Below are 21,131 nucleotides of genomic sequence, written 5' to 3'. Positions count from 1 at the left end.
CCCAAAGACCACTGAGGAGCCAATTCTGATGTAAAACACATAAGGGCCTTGATCGAGATCATGTGCAAGGTCTTTCAGACTCTTACACTGAAGCAGGCCGGAGTGAGAGCCCCGAGTCTAGGAGTTCAGGTTTTTTAATTGCAGAAAAATTGGGGAAATTACATAAGAGTCAGCAAGTTGATATTGTAAAAACGGCATTTCTGGTATAATCTGCAGCAACTAAACACAAGAGCAGAACCACCTGAAAAGGGGAATTGTCAGGTTATCTATTCTCTGCAGTATGTCTTAGGTTATCTTTTTGTACCTTGGTCTTGCTGTTGTAGCCTGACTGTTGCTAAGAGGGGAGGGGTGTCATAAAATGTTTGCCCAGTTGTGATTTTATCCCAGAATCAAAGATTAGCTCCTGGTCTCACACAAAATGGGTTTTTTTCAAAAACAGAGTTCGTTGGTGTACTGGCTGTTTTTGTGTGTCAATTTGACACAAGCTGGAGTTATCACAGAGAAAGGAGCCTCCCTTCAGGAAATGCCTCCATGAGATCCAGCTGTAAGGAATTTTCTCAAATAGTAACGAAGGGTGAGAGGGCCCATTGTGAGTAGTGCCATCCCTGGGATGATAGTCTTGTGTTCAATAAGAAAGCAAGCTGAGCAAGTCCTGGGAAACAAGCCAGTAAATAACATCCCTCCATGGCCTCTGCATCAGCTCCTGCTTCCTGAACTGCTGCAGTTCCAGTTCTGACTTCCTTTGGTGATAAACAGAAATGTGGAACTGTAAGTTGAAAAAACCCTTTCTGTCCCAACTTGCTTCTTGGGCATGGTGTCTGTGCAGGAATAGAAACCCTGACTAAGACAGTTGGGTTTTACACATCCGTTTATTTAATTTTTAACTTTTTCCCTCTGGCGAAGATTTTTTTAATATTAATCTTCTCTTTAAGGACTTCTTTTTATTAATTTCAAGCTATTTTTATCAATGATGTTTTATACACAGTGTCAGCCTTCTTTAGCATAACATCATGATTTTTTTAAATATTTTAACCTGATCAGAATTTTAGGTGTTTGGATTATTTTTGTGTGTCTCTCTGTCTGCATCTGCGGTTCAGCTCTGATACTGTTTTGTCTAGGTGATGTCCCTACCTTTCAGCTCACAGACAAGAGACATTGCCATATGTAAGCTGGGGTTGCCTCACCTGATCCTAACCCCTACCCAGCTCTAGGAAGTTGTGGGTGCTGGCTACTAGAACAAATAGAGCTGGCTTTGCCCCAATGAAGAAGGATTTTGGAGACAGAGAGAGAGAGAGAGAGAGAGAGAGAGAGAGAGACTCTTTTAGCCTCCTACTTCTCCATCCCCTAACCCCTGAGGTTCAGATTAAAAAAAAAATCCAAAAATACTTTTGTCGTTGTTTTTGTTGTTGTTGTTGTTGTTTTTGTTGTTTGTTGGTTGTTTTGGTGTGTTGGTGTGTGTGTGTGTGTGTGTGTGTGTGTGTGTGTGTTTGTGTGTGTGTGGGTGTGTGTGTGTGTGTGTGTGTTTGTGTGTGTTTAGGTCCAGTCACCAGTCACTCTGTTATTTTGTTGTTGTTGTTGTTTCTTTGTTTTATGTTAATAAGTCCTTACCCATTGACCTAGAAAATAACTAGTCTTTTTGTTTGTTTGTTTGTTTTGTTTTGTTTTATTTTTTCTGCAGTGTGCATAGCAGGAGTCTCCTCTGCATTCTCCTGCTTGAGTCCTCCCTCCAGAGCATACTGGCTGCTTTTCTCTGTATCTCCTGGGCAGAAGGAAAATGCCTAGTTCTGTGGCAACCACTGACCAAAGTCTCTGTGGTGGTGGCTGGGGTGTTACCCACCATCCATAGAGCACAGCAGGTGGTTCATAGACAGTTGCAACTGTATATCCCATGGGCAGATGTTGGACAGGATTAGTGCAGCAGCAGCAGCTAGTTGTGTCCTCTCCCAACCCCAGACTATAGAAACACAGCCTTACAGCCCTTAGTAGGGCTTCTCTGCTTTCTACTCAGAACTCTAATGTTGTGAACATGAATTTTATGGGTTTGGATGTGAGTTGGGCACCAAAGGTAAAAAAGTATAATGTAAATGTAGGTAATAAATTAATACCTAACCTGTCTTCCTTTTTCCTAGCTAGTTTCTTAATAACAATACAGAGAGAGAGAGAGATGGGCACCAAAGGTAAAAAAGTATAATATAAATGTAGGCAATAAAATAATACACAACCTGTCTTCCTTTTTCCTAGCTAGTTTCTTAATAACGAGAGAGAGAGAGAGAGAGAGAGAGAGAGAGAGAGAGAGAGAGAGAGAGAGAAAGTGAGGGGGGGCAAAGATTTATTTTCAACTTAAAAGCAAAATAACTAGGCATTATACTAGGCATTATAAATCTATTCTAAAATAAAAAAAGAAAAGAAAAAAATAAATCTATTCTAATTCTTTAGGCTAAAATCTTCAAGATATTTGCAATCTAGCATTGGCCTGGTTCTCTATAGTTCTCAGATGTGTTTCCATATCTTTCTGGACCCCTTCCTCCTTGTGAATTCCTCTGGTCTTGCTCTCTTCCTCAATCCTATCTCCTCATTGATGTTTCACCTTGTCTCTCTACTGCCTACTTATGACTATTTCCAGCTTTTATTATTGTCAAGGCAGAGAATAAAAGGTGAGCATTGTTTACTCAAACTTTAGCAGGAGATATTTTTTTAATGACTGTAATTGCATTTACTTCTCTATTTTGTGGAACTTTATCGTGTGAGTATTTAAATACACTTGAGAAATATTGAACAAAACATAATTACATGCATACTCATACAGAGAAACTTTTTTATTGGATATATTTCTTATTCGCATTTCAAATGTTATTTCCTTTTCCGGTTTCCTGTCCATAAGCCCTCTATCTCCTCCCCCTCTCTCATAGGGGTGTTACCCCCCAATCTACCTCCTCTTAATACCATCTCCACCCTCGACATTCCCCTGCACTAGGAATTCAACCTAGGCAGGACCAAGGCCTTCCCCTTCCACTAGTGCCCCAACAAGGCTATTCTCTGCTACATATGCAGTTGGAGCTGAGCAGGAGATTCTTTTTTTTTTTTTTATTAACTTGAGTATTTCTTGTTTACATTTGAGTGTTATTCCCTTTCCCGGTTTCCGGGCAAACATCCCCCAATCCTCCCCTTCCCCCCATATTTATGGGTGTTCCCCCCATCCTCCCCCCATTGCCACCCTCCCCCCAACAATCTAGTTCACTGGGGGTTCAGTCTTAGCAGGACCCAGGGCTTCCCCTTCCACTGGTGCTCTTACTAGGATATTCATTGCTACCTATGAGGTCAGAGTCCAGAGTCCAGGGTCAGTTCATGTATAGTCTTTAGGTAGTGGCTTATTCCCTGGAAGCTCTGATTGCTTGGCATTGTTGTTCATATGGGGTCTCGAGCTCCTTCAAGCTCTTCGAGTTCTTTCTCTGATTCCTTCAACGGGGGTCCCGTTCTCAGTTCAGTGGTTTGCTGCTGGCATTCGCCTCTGTATTTGCTGTATTCTGGCTGTGTCTCTCAGGAGAGATCTACATCTGGCTCCTGTCGGCCTGCATTTCTTTGCTTCATCCATCTTGTCTAATTGGATGGGTGTATATGCATGGGCCACATGTGGGGCAGGCTCTGAATGGGTGTTCCTTCTGTGTCTTTTTAATCTTTGCCTCTCTATTCCCTGCCAAGGGTATTCTTGTTCCCCTTTTAAAGAAGGAGAAGCATTCACATTTTGATCATCCGTCTTGAGTTTCATTTGTTCTAGGCATCTAGGGTAATTCAAGCATTTGGGCTAATAGCCACTTATCAATGAGTGCATACCATGTGTGTTTTCTGTGATTGGGTTACCTCCTCAGGATGACATTTTCCAGTTCCAACCATTTGCGTATGAATTTCATAAAGTCATTGTTTTTGATAGCTGAGTAATATTCCATTGTGTAGATGTACCACATTTTCTGTATCCATTCCTCTGTTGAAGGGCATCTGGGTTCTTTCCAGCCTGAGCAGGAGATTCTTAACATACACATTACAATGATGTGTCTGTATCGCAACCAGAACTCGGGATATAGAATTCACCATTTGAGTCTTACAAGAGCAAACTTTACACAACATACTATAGCATTGTTCTTGTATCTCAAGGTGTCAAAAAAGGACACAGTCTACTCTACTTGGATTGTGGTAAAGCTAACAAGTAGGCTAAGAGCAGCAACATCTCTCACTCACTGCAGAGACCCTGCACAAACTGTGGACATTGTTGGGTTGGGTTGATTGAACTACACTTCTTTGGCAAAGTAAAACAGTTTCTCCAAGTTCCACCTCCCCAGGAAATGTTTTTACAGCCTTTGTGTCTAGCATCTGAAGGTTAATGTTGTCCTATGTGACATGCAAAGACAACTTATGCCCCACCAAAATGAAACCATCAAGGAGCCAAGGATATCCATCAAGTTAGTAGGTAAGTCTTTGACACTTTTAATTTTTTTCCATCTTTATTAAATTGAGAATTTCTTATTTACATTCGATTGTTATTCCCCTTCTGGGTTTCATGGCCAACATCCCCCTAACCCCTCCCCCTCCCCTTCTGTATGGGTGTTCCCCTCCCCATCCTCCTCCCATTACCACCCTCCCCACCAACAATCATGTTCACTGGGAGTTAGTCTTGGCAGGATACTTTCATTGATACAGAAGTCATTTGGTTTATACTTCCTGCTCTAATTAATCCTTGTCAGATTTCTAATGTTGATGGTTAACCATTCTCCAGTTTAACAGTCTACATTAGCCAAATAAAAATGTCTTTTATTACTAAAATCTATATGTTTGCTCAAAAACATTAAACATAACAATATAAACAGACTTATTGATGAATTTTAAAAGAAACCAAAGGCTAAATTAAAATGAAAAATGTTTAAAACATATTTATTTGGATAATATGCTGGCCAAAAATACAAATTTATTTTCGTGTTTCTCAAGTTCAGATGGAAACCAAATGCAATTAAACCAATGGTACAATTATTAAAGTTTATGTATTTTTAAATTTTTTGCCTAAAATGATTTTTGGTACACCTAAAGAATCTGTTATATCATATTGTCTATAAAATGTGATAAAAATTAAAGTCACTCAGCAAGTTGTTCATCCATAATACAATTATACTTTGATATTTTTCTCATTTTTGCTTTATTCAAAATATCAGAACATATACTTTCTCTCTCACAATTTTCAATGATTATTTTTCATTTACTTCTAAATATCCTGTTACCTAATAAAAATACCTTTTTAACTTCAAAATAAAAATTGCCCTACATTTTAAAAATCCAAAATCCTATAACCTTACATTAAAATCTTTAAATTCTTTTTATTTTATATAACATTTTTAATTCTTTGAGAATTTCACAGATGCATGTAATATATCTTAACTATTATCATTCTTTTTAAAGCATGAGTTGGAGTAAAATATAATTTTTGTGATAGAAAGTAATAAAACTGGCATCCCTATTTTTTTACTTAACCAATATTTTTGAAAGTTCCAAACAAAGTTTAAGTATCACCCCTGTGAAATCATACAGTATTAACATATCTTCCTCTCTCTCTCTCTCTCTCTCTCTCTCTCTCTCTCTCTCTCTCTCTCTCTCTCTCTCTCTCTCTCCTCAAAAACAAGCCAGCGAAAACAGGAGAAGCTTCTCAAGGTAAATTACCAACAAAAGAAAAGTCAGCTGACCTGCCATGGTAAAGACAGACTTCATGACAGGCTTCAATCTACAGTGGTCTGTAGATGCTATTTCATTACAGGGTGAGATGGGTCACCTGCATGCCATTGTGCATTGTGCAGTATGGCACATGTTTTCCAAAGAGCAGAAGCACAACCCAAAGCATACAGACTGATGAAGAGTAACTGCAGCTCCTAAATCTAGAGAACCCTAAGTTCATACATGACTCATGTATACAGATGAACCACATGGCCCCATTTAAAAGTGTCTGTACTCTTAGATTTTAGACATAATAGCACACATCCACAAACCTCAAAGCAGGTATATTCAATTGAAATTATGTCCTTTTAGTGGTTAGAGTTGGGTAATTGTTATGTCTTTCTCCATATCTGTATTTTCTGATATAGAATTCTTTGTCCCTGTTAAGATATGCTATACAGATTTTTCCATGCCGTATGGCAACATTGCTGTGTTCCTTCTAGAAAGACCTATGCTGCTGGTAAAGCAGAGAAGCGTCTCTGGGATAGGCAGGGAGCATCTTGCAGCAGCAGCTGTACACAAAAGGCCCGCTTCAGGTCTCTGAGCTTTCCACCACTGTCCTCTTTCTGTCTTTCTTTCTCTTTCTTCCTTTCTCTTTCTTTCTTTCTTTCTTTCTTTCTTTCTTTCTTTCTTTCTTTCTTTCTTCCTTTCATTCTTTCTTTCTTTCTTTCTTTCTTTCTGGTCTCTCTCTCTCTCTCTCTCTCTCTCTCTCTCCCTGTTCTTTTGGGGGGGTGGATATTTTTAATTTACATTTCAAATGTTATCCCCTTTCCTGTTTCCCATCCATAAACACCCTATCTCAACCCCCTTCCCCTTCTTCTATGAGGGTGTTCCCCCACCTATCCACCAACCCTTTCCATCTCCCTACCCTGACATTCCCCTGCACTGGGGGTTCCAGCCTTGGCAGGAGGAAGGGCTTTTCCTCCCATTGGTACCCAACAAGGACATCCTCTGCTACATATGCAGCTGGAGCCATGGATCAGTTCATGTGTACTCTTTGGATGGTGGTTTAATCCCTAGGAGCTCTGGTTGGATTGTAGTTCTTATGGGGTGGCAAATCCCTTCAGCTCCTTCAATTTTAAAGATCTCTGTCTGGTTTTGGTTTTATTTTGTCTTCTTTTAATTGTATGTTTGCCTTTGTTCTGATAAATTATAAGACTCTGACAATGAAAATAGTTAAGACACTCATGAAAGCCTGTACTCAATTTAAAGTGTTATTTTACACAGTGTGAAGGTATTATTTACAGTATTCCAATCTTCTAATGCATAATTAGAATGAACGTCAGCTTGATACCTGGACTATTGCTGTCTGTGTCTGGGACATTCTTTGCTCTTAGGTATGTAGACATCTATGCTCAGAGTGCTTTACAGGCAAATAAAATTCTCTCCCTAACTTGTCAACTACAAAGCATATCACAAGATCTGGCATGGGGCCCAGAGGACTTTAAGAAAACAACATTATTTCATATTTGAATCTTTAGTTTGTCAAATAATTCTTTGTATATTTCCCTTCTATGACTCCTCTGAAAATGATTCTGTTTACTGATGATGCCACATGGTACCTTTCAATTTTTCGATGCAGAATCCAAATGAATTTTGTCAGGGCCTTAAAAGACACACCTTGTAATAGGAGACAGTATGATATTGTTTACTAAGCTACAGATTTTTTTAAATGTTCTTTTATTGTCAATCCCTGGGATGGTTACTGATATACAAAAAGAGGTCTCAAGATTGCCTGTATGATTAGCATTACAGAAAAAAATTAGCAGATATTAATCGAGAGATAGGTGAGTTGAGAAATACAGTTTTACAAAATAGTCTACCAGGGTCCAGTCTTGACACAAGATCAAAATTCTGAACTGGAATCAGGGATTTGGAAGGCACACAGGAAACACACACAGAAAACTTTTCAGGTACAAACTGACAGGCAATTTTTCTAAGCTTAAAGTTGCACTTCTCTCTTGAAGCTTCACATCCTTTTGATACCTCCTCGGGCTGGAGGTTGTGCTCTCTCTTTTGCTCCATTTCTCACACTAATACACTCATTCTGTGTGTTCTTCTTCTTCCACACACACTCTCTCCTCACACACTCTCACTCTCTCTCCAAACCATACACCCTACACTCACCTCACGAGCACCTCCTGCACACCTCACTCTTTCACCTTTTTCTTGTTCCAGTCTTTCATTGTTACTCCAAAACAGGTAGAAGACACTGAATAATAATTGTCAAATCAAATTCAAAAGAATAACCACATCCCACAAAGAATCAAGAGTTACAATTGTTCCTCAAAATTTCAAGCTTCCACTATTCCAAGGCCTGTGGTCAAAATAATAATAATTACAAACTTACCGTTATTTACACTTTAACTTTTAACTTCCTATGAAAGTCTAATGATAAATGACATGGGCAAAGCTGCCAGACAGTGACCAGAAGGAATCAAGTTAACCCTTCACTCAGCAGTTGCTCAAGCTTTCTGCTTCTCTGCATTGTACAAAATGACTCTCCTAAGAGTCCCAGGGATTTGACCATCTTTTACTAATTTATAATTTTATGCATTCTATAGTTTCTTATCCATACATATCTGAAAGAGACCAGGAACTACTCTCAAATGTTGTGTAAAACTCATTCTATAAACTTCAATAGCTTTTTCCTTCCTGAATTAAAGTATCCCATGTTTGTGTTCCCTTATTCCATTTTTCCTCTATCCCATGACTATGTGTCTTCTACTAATGCTTTTTCATGATTCCAGTAAACTCCTTCACCTTCTGGTAATGGACCCTTTATGCCTCTAGCAATATATGACTCTGTTTCATTTAAACATGATTTCTTCAAAATTTCTTCCCAAGTCAAACAATGTAGAACTACTATTTTGCAGTTACTACATTGTTTCCAAGATGAGAATGCACAGCATGCACCTGGGCCATTAGGACTGTGCTGTGCTGTGCTGCGTCCCGTGCCTCAATTTTTAGTTGTTTAAGAATTATTACATCAAGGAACATCTAGTTTCACAGAATTCCCTAAAGCAGAAGTAACAAGTAGGAAAGACAGATATAATAGAATAATTATGCACACCAAAGCCAACTGAAAAGCAGCCATGAACAAATTAAATCTATATAGCCTTTGTCTGGGGCTAAAGTTAGGAGAAATGGGAACAACTTTTTTTTTCTTTTACAAAAAGCTGCTGCAGGCTACTGAGATGTCTCCATCCAGGCATACTGCAGGTGCTGGCCTCTACTTCTGATGGCAGATTCCCTGAAGGGATGTGTCTCCTGCTTCTTAGGAGGAGCTCCTGTTGGCTTCTGAGATGTCTATCCTGGCCTGCTGCTGGCAGTCCCTGTCATGATATGCTGTTCCCAGCAAGAGACTTTTTGTCTCTCAAGCACAGTCTTCATTGTCAAAAATTTCTTGATGTTTGTTTTATGTGTGTCAGAGTTTTCTTATACTGCTGATGGTCAAATAAATGCTTTCTGCAAAGAGATAGATTAAATCTCTCACGTGATCTTTGAATAGCCATTGTGGCTAAGATGAAGCTGATCTTTCCTTGGTCCTCAGTTAGTTATTTGTATCAATCTCTATGCTTGCTCCTATTAATTAGACTAGAGCTAGAGGAAACTCACTCAAACATGACCTTTGTTAAAGCCACTATCTTTTCTACTAAAAGAAATATATGTACCCGTTTTCTATCTGGAATGCTAGCAAAGACTGTAGTTTACAGCCTTGTGATGCTTTGCTGTCAACTGAAGTTGTTTCAACTGAATCCCCCAGGATACTGTGTTTGTACATACCTGCACCCCTACCCCATATCTTGAGCATTGCTTCTCTGTCTATAAACCCATCTTTATAAGTGCTGTCACTTGTACTTTACAATAGCCTACCAAATTCTGTGTTATCTTTAGGTCAGGCCAATCCTAAATCCCACAAGCTATTATATTATCGTATTCATTCCTCCTAGACCCATACTAATGTTGCAATAAAATTTCAAAAGACAGTTACACAATCTGTAACAATACATGAAGCCCTGTAGCTTGGTCATTCATACTCTACAAAGTTGAAATCCTTGTACTGGATGTGGGGTGTTACTAAAGTGATTTGTTTGCCATGGACAGAACTTCCCTATGCCCAACACAATCTGAGCATTTGTCTTACTAGGAATGTTCAAAGTCTGCATATAAAATTTTGTTTGAAGAAAAATCATTCCCAGTATTGATGAGGTTAACTATTTTCTTCATTGGTGGAAGGGGATCTAGCCACTAAATATTTTACCATCTATTCCATTGATACAAATGTAAGGATTTAAACTAGAAAGCAGTCTTCAGTTGCACTGATGATCAGGTTTAAACTATGTAAAAATTTTGCAACTTGATACAATTCAGTAAGAAAAAAGGATCCTAGTCATAAAATAACAGCTCTAGTAGAACAGTTAAAATTAACACCTAAGAAAAGATTTATACAAACTATGAATAAAATCTTGCCACAGATCTATAAATTATGTATAAATTAAGATTACCATGAACAAATGGAAACTAAGTAATTAAACAACAGAGAAGCTGCTAGCCTGAATGCAATTTTGTGACTGTACTAATAATTGTGAACAACAACATAAAATTACATATATTTTCTGACTCCTTTTGACTACACTACTACTAGTTTCCAGGAAAGGATAAAGTAGTACTTTAAAATAAAACCCTTCAGCTCCTTCAGTCCTTCCCCTAACTCCTCCATTTGGGTCCCTGTGCTCAGTCCAATGGTTGGCTGCCAGCATCCACATCTGTATTTGTCAGTGGGTGGGTGGGGGAGCACACTCACAGAAGCAGGGGAGGGGGTGGGGTGGGGGAAAACTGTGAAAGGGATAACATTTGAAATGTAAACAAATAAAATATCCAATAAAAAGTAGGGCTTTAAAAATGTACATTTTTAAAATATATATTTGAAATATAGATTTTCAAATTTACGAATGTAGAGAAGACAACATCATGGTGATTTCTGCCTTACTTCCATGGGGCTAAGTAGACAGTCACAGAATGACTTTCCCACGCACATAAATATATAAATGAAAAATTAAGCCATGAAATGGTTGTCAGATGTTTGCCAGATGTACCACAGTGCTCTGATCCAGGAGGAGGGAGCTAAAGTAATTGTGAAACCTAAAAAGTACTTCAGCTCTGGCCTTCTGCAAAATACACTGTAGAGATGGATACCCAAAACAGAAAGTAGGTCCAACTCAGGTAATGAGGCAGAAACTATTGCTCAGGATTACTGAAAGGCTAGAATTTAGATGTAGGCAGAAATACCTGTGGTCCTCTGTAAAGCACGAAGCCATGCATGAGCAAGACAAAATTCCTTAAAGCAGAGAAGCAGCACTTACTACAGGTCTCTGATCTCAAGCACCACCGGACCATTTTAATCATGGGCTTACATGGCCATAGCATGGTGACGTCACTTAACTTCCCAGGTTTTAAATTCTTTTCACTCCAAAAATCTTAAAAGAACACTTAGTTTTATATTTTAATAAATTAAATGCTTACCAGCACTGTTTGTAAATCATGACTTCTGTTGGAGAATCAGATAAACTACTGAATTTTAATTAACATGTTTGAGAACTGTAGTTAACAAACATTGTTATACAACTTCCTCAGTGCACTCAGTCATGTGGGCATGCTGACTATCTCTTACAATATCCTAGGCCAAAGGTAGTCAGTCATAAACATTGCTTGTGGCCTGGATTGTGAACAGATGTGGTCCTGAACTGGTATCTTCGCTGTCTTCACACCTTTCATCTTAGAGTCATAGGCTCTCTATAAATTCCTACAGAGCCATCGTGATGGGATGATATTGAATATCTCTCATAGCATAATGGTGAGAATCTCAGCTTCCCTCAATGGATGAAGATGCTTTTAGGTCAGGTGGGCAATGCTATCTCACAGAGCTAGTAAAGTTAAAAGAACTCGGAACCCAGATACCTCAGAGACTTGGAGATCAGCAGGAGTCATGCTGCTCCCTACCCGTTTCTGTATCTGCTCTGGAACATGTAACCATAACACCAAACAAAGAACACCACAGGCAGTCAGTCACCCTATTGAACACCTGCAGTCTTTCCTCATGCAAATAGAACATCACTAATATCTCAAAATGAGACAATAGGAAACAACAACCTCTAAATCCCACCCCACTATTCAATGTTCATATAGTCCCTGTCCATATGGAAAAAAGTACACTGAGGATCATTTGAGAGTGGCTGTCTTACCTAACACTTGCAGGAGAGTTCTCTTTCCTAAAGCATTCATGACCGTACCTTGGCTGACCAGGCTCATGCCACTGCTTCCTCACTCACTGTCCCTGTTCCTGATGCTGGTTCTGTCAGTGCCTCTGTAGCTGAGGAAAGTCTTGGGACCTTAGCTACATGCTCTGTTTAGACTACCCAAATCTCCTTGCTTCCCTTCTTAGAGCTGTAACACTCGCAGCAATCCAAGATGAACCAGAGCCCCAAAGAACCTATTCATCCCAGAATTTCTTCACCCTCTAGACAGATAGCAGAGGACAGATGGTCAGGCATGTAATCCAAGCATTTAGAAGGATGTTGAGTTGGAAGAGTCTGTATTGTTTCAAATTCAGCCTGGGCTATATAGAAAATTTGAAGCCAGGCAAAGCCACATAGTAAAAATGAAACTCTACTTCAGGAAGGCCAAAAAATAAAAATAAGGATGGGACAAGGAAGAAGAGGATGAAGAGGAGGTAGGAGAAGAAGTAGAATGGGGAGAGTAAAATGTTACATTTCTTCTCTGGTAGCAAATAATTGTTAACATTTTCTTATGTGTATTTTTGATGGTTTGTATATGCTTGGCCAAGGGAGTGGTCTTATCAGGAGATGTGGCCTTGTTGGAGTACGTGAGCCACTGTGGGTATGGGCTTAAAACCCTTACCCTAGCTGCCTGAAGTCAGTTTTCCACTAGCAGCCTTCAGAAGAAGATAAATAACTCTCAGCTCCTCAGGTACCATGCTGGCCTGGATGCTTCCATGCTCCTGCCTTAATGATACAGCACTGAACCTGTAAGCCAGCCCCAATTAAATGTCTTTTGTAAGACTTGCCTTGGTCATGATGTTTGCTCACAGCAGTAAGATCCTAACTAAGACAGTGTTTCAATGGTGTCTTTCTTTCAACTGCATGTTCACTGCTTCAGAAATGCAAACAGTGATTATACTAGGGATAACACAGCATTCTTTCACTCAATGTTTTAATTTGACAATAATTATGTTAATACTTCTAGAGTGACACAGTGTGTTACATGTGTAGCCATTAGTAACACTTCTCCATAATATACTTCTCAAAGTTTAATGGGTGACATTTAAGAAGTTTCCAGATTTTCTAGCTGAGGTGCATTCAGTGAATATTTCATGTGAACTCACACATATGTTGGAGGTGTAACAGTGTGATCATGTGTGTGACCTTATTTTCAGGCCTCATAAAACTTATCTGGAATTCTCTTCAGTTTCTCTTGACATAGAGCAGTGCTTTTCTTTGACTTGAACATATGGGACAATTAGTTATCTTATATATATAGTTTTGGTTTGATTGTATTTTTTTGTTGTTGTCTTCAATAAAAACCCATGGTTCTCAGAATTCAAGAAAAATATGTGCATGTGTGTGTGTGTGTGTGTGTGTGTGTGTGTGTGATCTGTGTTTTCATGATGGTACAGTTGGTCCACACGTTGTCTGTGGAGGCTAAAGGAACCTCAGATTTCATTTATTGGAAATCATTCAACTTTTTTTTTTGGTTTAGATTGTATGTATGTATGTATGTATGTATGTATGTATGTATGTATGTATGTATGTATGTATATATGCATGCAGATTTATTTGTTTGTGTGAGGCAAGGCCTGCCACTTGGACCTGAGGCTCTGAGCATATGTTAGAGTGGCTGGAGAACAAGCACCAGCTATCTTCCATTATCTGCTTCCCCAGCTCTGGACTAACTGTCAGGTGCCGCCATGCCCAGGTTTTTACATGGATTCACGACAGAATGCTGGTCCTCCCTGCTTGTCTGGAAGGCCTTTTACCCACAGAGCCATATGTGAACTCCCATGTGTTTGGGAAGTGTAGATGTGATGTGGTGGTGACCTTAAACCCTGATACCTTAAATTCATTTCCATGACCACAGGTGTTTGAAACTTCGATGAACCAACAGAATAGCTTGGGCCTATCAGAAATAGTTCAAAAACATCACAAACAGTACAGGATGCCAAGAGAAAGAAACACATTGTTTATATAAATATTTAGGATTTCACCCAGGAGCTTGTTCATCCTACTTCATTTTACTGGTAGCCCAAGAGTAGGGAAGTCACAGTGGCCAGGCCTCCCCTAATCTGTTGCTGAATATTTAGAGTTTGTCAAGATCATGGGGTGAGTGATGACAGATGCTTCATTTAAATCCACACTGTCTGAATATGGAAATGTTCTTGCCCTCCCTCCATGCAGGGAGAAAATATCACATTAGATTAAACAACAAAATCACAGTGAAATCCATAAAATATTTTATCCAAATCCAGAAACACAAAAGATTTTTTCAATATCTTACAAATTAAAAGAGAAGAAATTCTATAAGTAAAATCCCTGAGAATTTTGCCTCTTGTCTTAATTGTAAATAATAAATAACAGAGGGTGCAAATGATTTCTATTCTCATACTTCAGTCCATTTCAGAGATGGATGAGGCTAAGTTCTGGGTAAGTGCCATTTAGTCTAAGGCTGTTCACACATAGAAAGCAAAGGACTGTGGACTATTCTTCACATGTGGCATCTGAATAACAAAGCTTATAGAAGAAGAGGAATGAGGTGTTCCCAGAATGCACAGTGCCAGTGGAGGACACAATCAATGGGAAAAGTGCAAGCATCAGTCAGACAACAGGAGTGAGACGTAACATGTGTGTTCCTGTGTGTAAACATACAGTGAGGCCCTTCACACAGATGAAGTTAGTAATACCGCAACATACTTATTTTTAAAACCATCAATAAAGAATACTATATTCTACTCTAAATTATAAGTGGCTATATAACTTGTCAATTTATAATAAAAAAAGTACAATTGAACTGAAACAATAAGTATGCCGCCTTCATTCAACAGAGACTCCTATCCTTGGAGGGTACAGATTCTAGATTCTTTCCTTAAACTGACAGGACTAAAAATGCCACATTTCTGTGATCTTATGTTTCCATACTCGGAGAAATAAATTGCCTGCCACACTGCAGGTACTGGTAATGAGTTCTTGCAAAGATTTCAAATCCTTTCAAAACTGTTCCTTGTGGAGGTTTGCCCATGAATTAAAGATTATATGTTATAAAATGTATTCCCGTTTATACTTCTCCCGAAGCCTTATTATCCTCTATTTATCTGTGTTAATTGTTAATTTGTTTATGTTATCTCAAAGAACTGATGAAATGGAAAAAAAAAAGAGTTCAGAATTTTGGAAGAGAGGTTTCAATTATCCTTAGAGTCAAGGAACTCTCTGTAATAGGGTGTGAAGGGTTTGGTCAGGTACAAACAGAGGCAGCTCATACTTTAAATGAAGGACTGAGTCACAGTCTGGTGATGCTGACAAGATAAGAAAGTGTGTGTTCTTATCTGAATGCAGAAACAATAACTGTGGAAGGGCTAATAACTTTATTCTACTTCTTATGCCTTTCTCTTTAGGTACTTTCTTTTCTCCACATCCCAGTCATTTGTACACACACAATTAAATGTACATTTCAGAGTGGCCTCTGAGACACCTTGCATGTGATCTGTGACACATTTTCACTGAGGACATAAAATATTTTCAGTGGCATCTTGCATAGGATCAGGCCCAGTCATTCATACTGCAAATGGATGACTGTATCTCTCTCTCTCTCTCTCTCTCTCTCTCTCTCTCTCTCTCTCTCTCTCTCTCTCTCTCTCATCTCCGCATTAATATAACAGTCAAAGCAGAACAAAACATTTGAGAGCTATGCTTACAGTTCAATGTTTCCAATTTTATGTAATTCCTTTTGTGCCAGAGAGTGAATGCTGTATTGAGGGAAATATCTTTCATTGTTCATGTGTTCATATATTTATCCTCAGGTCTTCTGTGTATCCCTCTTCTACTAAGTTCTTCTTCCAGGTTCTAAAACTAATAAATTAGCACAGTGATTTAGTAGTACAAGTCGTCATCCAATGGTACAAGAATTGGTAAGTTCGTAAGTGCTCATCACTCTGCAAGCACCTTTGTGATGGCAAAGCTTGTTTAATTAATTAACCTGAAGCCAGGGGTCCTTTGTGTGGAATCCCTCTATATCTGCATTATCATGATTTTAACATCAAACATTTTTATGCACAATGAACACTCAGTGATTTTAATTTGGTATTCATATTTTATCCTTGTGAATGGAAACACAGACTAGAATCACCATTCATATTTAAAAACAGCATATACATTTTCTTTGATACTTTTCATCTGTGACCGCAAAGCTATTCGATTTCCTAGTGACTACATCCCATTTAGCCAGGAGAACAGTTCAGGCTTAATGTATGTCTGGCAACATTTTCCCACACGACTAGCTCTAACATCATTTGAAAAGCTAATAGCCATAAATTGGATGATGAAAAGCTTATCATTAACTGCACTCTTATTTTATGTTTTAATACCTGCCAAATCTAAGTGTTGATAGAACTTTGATCTTTCAAACTATATTAAAATTGATGATACAGATAACAAAAGAGATAGATAAATGGAAATCAAAGAATTTCCCTGCTACTGTTGCCCTATCAATAGAAACCTTCAATGAGCCTAAAATTTTTAGAAAGGCTCCATGCACTATGCCAAAGTTAATGTAAGCTTATGTACTAAAGGAATTATAAGTGTAACATTCATTTAATAATACAATAAAGCATTTTTTAAAACTTCAATAAAAATAGGGTCCCACAGAGCCGACTGGGTCCTCAACTAGCCCCGTGAGTAGGTGTAGTTGAATCTACAGAGGCATGAGCTGGCTGTAGGTCAAGTTGCTGGCCCAAGGCCTCTCTGGGGGATGGGAGGCATCTGCAGGACTGTCCTCTCAGGAACTCTCTTTGCTCAGGTGTCCCTCCAGGTTCCATGATGCCTCCACTGTAATGCAGTTACAAACAAGGATAAGGTGTGGTTGGTTCCTTGACTACCCTGAGTCCAAACGGAAGTCCATCAGGAAACGGGGAGCAGGACAAGGCAAGCTTCCTGAATGCAGTGCACATCTTTGGGGTGCACAATGTGCACAATCGCGGCCACATGGACTTCATCTACCTAGCACTGCACAAGACGCCAGAGTTTGGTGTGGAGCTCATCTTTGTCCACTACACAAAGCAGCAGGAGTGTGGGGTTGCTGTCCTGGAACACATGGAACTACACGCAGTCATTCCCAACACAGAGACGGAGTTCCTGCCGATTCAAATATTTGGTCACAAAAGTTATTCCATGTTCAAGTTCTGCAGATGAAGCTGTGGTTCACCTGCTTCAAGAATATTGACCCCAACCCAATGAACCGAGATCTTTCCCAGGGCCTTTTGGACCTGGCCAAGCTAGGCCTGCAACATATGGAGCCTGTTCTCAGTGCTGAAGTCACCGTTTACCAGATGTATTTTGCCCCAGTAACTCCACAGGCATGGAATATCCCACACAGCCTCACATTGTAAGAATCCAGAGTCCAGATCAGCAAGCTGCCCTGGCCTGCCTCAACGGATCCTGGTCTACTTATGCTGAGGTCCCCTTCCCTCTCTGGCTTCCTAATAAATGTGTCTTTTTTCACCTAAGAGCTGACCTGCTACTCCCTGAGGAAGAGAAAGTAGAGGAGATTCCAGAAGAATGGAACCTGTACTACCTGGTGATGTTGGACCTGGAATATTTAAGGAGTGGTTGGGACAACTATGAACTTGACATGGGTGAAGAAACAGAAGGCCCCATCTTCTCTATGTGCATGGCTCGTGCCCATGATCAGGCAACATTGGTCAAGTGGATCCGAGGTTTGCAGGAGACAAATCCAACTGTAGCCCAGATCCCAATGACATTCCTCCTGGCCAGGTCCACAAAGCAGCTCCTAACAACTTCAAAGCTGGAAGGACAGTCCCCTCCTCAGGATGATAACTTCTAGTTTATCCATTTTCCTGCAAATTACATGATGTCCTTATTTTTAATAGTTGAGCAGTACTCCTTTGTGTAAATAAACCACATTTTCTTTCTCCATTCTTTAGCTCAGGAGCTTCTGGGTAGTTTCTAGTTTCTGGTTATTTGGAGTAAAGCTTCTATGAAAATAGTTGAACAAGTGTCCTTGTGGTATGGTGGAACATCTTTTGAGTATATGCCCAGGAGTGGTATTCCTGAGTCTTGGGGTAAAATAATTCCCTATTTTCTGAGAAGCCAACAAATCCATTTCCAGAGTGGTTGTACAAGTTTGTGCCCCTACCAGCAATGGAGGAGTATCCTATTTGCTCCACATCCTTGCCAGCATATGTCTTTCACATAAAGGTTTTGTTGTTGTTCATTTTTGTTTTGTTTTGCTCGTTATTATTATTTTCTTAGCCATTCTGATCAGTGTTAGATGGATTCTTGAGAAATTTTGATTTGCATTTTGCTAATGATGAAAGACTTAAGTATTTATTTTACATTCAGGCATTTGATCCAGTAGAACTTTAGATTTATACAAGGTAAGAAATATGGATCTGGTTGCATTTCTCTACATGCAAACATCCACTTAGACCAGCTCCATTGGTTAAAGACTTTTTTCCATCGTATGACTTTGGCTTCTTTGTCAAAAATCAAGTATCTGTTGGTGTGTGGCTTTATTTCTGGGTGTTCAACTCAATCCCACTGATACCTGTTTGTTTCTATATCAATACCATGCAGTTTTTATTATGATTGCTTTGTGGTACAGCCTTAACTCAGACAAGAACAAACCCCTAGAAGTTTGTTTGCTTTTGGTTCAGGAGTGTTTTAGCTATCCTGGTTTTTCTTCTTTTTGTTGTTTTTCCATATGAAGTCGAGAATTGTTCTTACAATACCTGGAAAAAATATGTTGGATATTTGATGGGAATTGCATTAAATCTGCATATTGCTTTTGGTAAGATGGCATGTTCACTATGTTAACCCTACAAATCCATGAGCATGGAAGATCTTCCCATCTTCTAATATCATCCTCAGTTTCTTTCTTCAGAGACTTAAAGTTCATATCACAGAGGTTTTTACTTGCCCCAATGGGTTTACAACATATTTTATATTATTTGTTCCTATTATGAAGAGAGTTATTTCCCTAATATCTTTCTCTTTCACATCATTTTTTGTATAAAAGAGGGCTACTGATTTCATTGAGTTAATTTTGTATAAAGTCACTTAACTGAAAGTGTTTATCAGCTGTAGGAGTTCTCTGGTAGAGTTTATTGTGATCACCTTATGTATGGTATTATATCATCTAAAATACTACTCCTTTGACATTTTACTTTCCAGTTTGTATCCACTTAATCTCCTTTAGCTGTTTAATTGTTATAGTTAGAACATCAAGTACTATGTTGAAGAGATAAGGAAAGAGTGGCCATCCTTGTCTTATTGATGATTCTATTGGAATTGCTTTAATATTTTCTTTATTTAATTTGACACTGTCTATTGTCTTGATGTATATGGCCTTTATTTTGTTCAGGCATGTGTCTTGTATTCCTGATCTCTCAAATAACATGTTGGATTTTGTCAAAGGCTTTTTAAGCATCTAATAAGATGATTTTTTTTATTCAGTTAGTTTACATGGTGTATTATGTTGATGGACTTTTTATGTACTGAATCATTACTATATAACTGGGATGAAGCCTACTTGACCATAGTGGATGCTGTTTTTTTTTTTTTTTTTTCTTTCTTTTTTTTTTTTTTTCCGGAGTTGGGGACCGAACCCAGAGCCTTGCGCTTGCTAGGCAAGCGCTCTACCACTGAGCTAAATCCCCAATCCCGTGGATGCTGTTTTTTGATATGTTCCTGGATTCAATATGTGAGTACTACATTGAGTATTTTTGCACTAATGATTGTAAGAGAAATTGGTCTGATATTCTCTTTCTGAATTGTTAAGTCTTTGTGTGATTTAGGTATCTGGGTGATGGCAGCTTGGCAGGATTCTTTCTGTTTTGTGAAATAGTGTGAGGAGTATCGGTATTAGCTCTCTTTGAAAGTCTGGTACAATTTTCTTCTAAAATAAGTCTTGGTTCTGGGCCTTTATTGTTTGTGTGCGTATGTAAATTCACTTTACATCCCAATCAATGTTCTCCCTCTAGAATCTCCTTCCCCACAGTACTCTCCCATGTCCCCTTCTCCTCTGAGATAGTGGAACCACCCACTAGGTATCCTCCTACTCTGGCACATTAAGTCTTTTCAGACCCATCTGCTTCTTCTCTCACTGAATGCAGGACAAGAGTTAAGGGAATGGATTACAAAGAAAGCAAAGAGCTTTAGGAATATTTTCCCTATTTTCTTTCTTGGCCCATTCATCATTTGTATAAAGGAAGACTAATAACTCTCTTTCTCTCTCTCTCTCTCTCTCTCTCTCTCTCTCTCTCTCTCTCTCTCTCTCTCTCTCTCTCTCTCTCTTCAATTTTATATCCAGATACTTTGCTAAAACTGTTTATTACCTGTACATATTCTCTAGTAGAATTTTTTCGGTTGATTATTTATACTACCCTATTCTTCACAAATACTAATACATCGACTTCTTTTCTAACTTATATCCTCTTGATCTACTTTGGTTGTCTTCTTAATGCTCTAGTTACAGCTTCAAGTACTATATTGAATAGATAGGGAGAGAGTGGGCAGCCTTTTCCTGTCTCTGATTTTAATAGAATTTCTTTAAGTTCCTCTTCATTTAGTTTGATGTTGGCTATTAGCATGCTGTATATTGTTTTATTATGTTTAGGTACATGCCTTATATCTCTGATCTCTCTAGGACTTTTAACATGAAGGAGTGTGGGATTTTGTCATGGGCTTTGTCAGCATCTTCTGAGATGATCATGTAATCTTTTTCTTTCAGTTTCTTAAATAGTGAATTACATTGATGGGTTTTCATATATTGAGCAATCACTGCATTAGGGGCATGAAGCCTATTTGATCATGGTGGATAATATATTTTATGTGTTTTACTGCTGTGAATATACACTATGACCAAGGCAATTTTTATAAGGACAACATTCAATTGGGGCTGGCTTACAGGTTCAGAGGTTCATTCAATTATCAACAAGGGCATGGCAGTGTGCTTGCAGGCATGGTACAGGAGGAGCTGAGAGTTCTACATCTTCATCTGAACTCTGCTAGCAGAATACTGGATTCCAGGCAGCTAGGCTGAGGGTTATGAAACCCACACCCACAGTGTCATAT

General features: G+C 38.8%; 1 pseudogene; it reads left to right on the top strand.

Annotated features, from left to right (window-relative positions):
- Positions 1 to 16,788: 16,788 nt before the first annotated feature.
- Positions 16,789 to 17,880, top strand: LOC116893279 (annotated as a pseudogene).
- The last annotated feature ends 3,251 nt before the right edge of the window (positions 17,881 to 21,131 follow it).

Source organism: Rattus rattus, chromosome 2 (assembly GCF_011064425.1).
Source record: "Rattus rattus isolate New Zealand chromosome 2, Rrattus_CSIRO_v1, whole genome shotgun sequence".
Classification (NCBI taxonomy): domain Eukaryota; kingdom Metazoa; phylum Chordata; class Mammalia; order Rodentia; family Muridae; genus Rattus; species Rattus rattus.
Note: the sequence above shows the minus strand (reverse complement) of the source record. Positions and strands in the feature narration are given on the sequence as shown.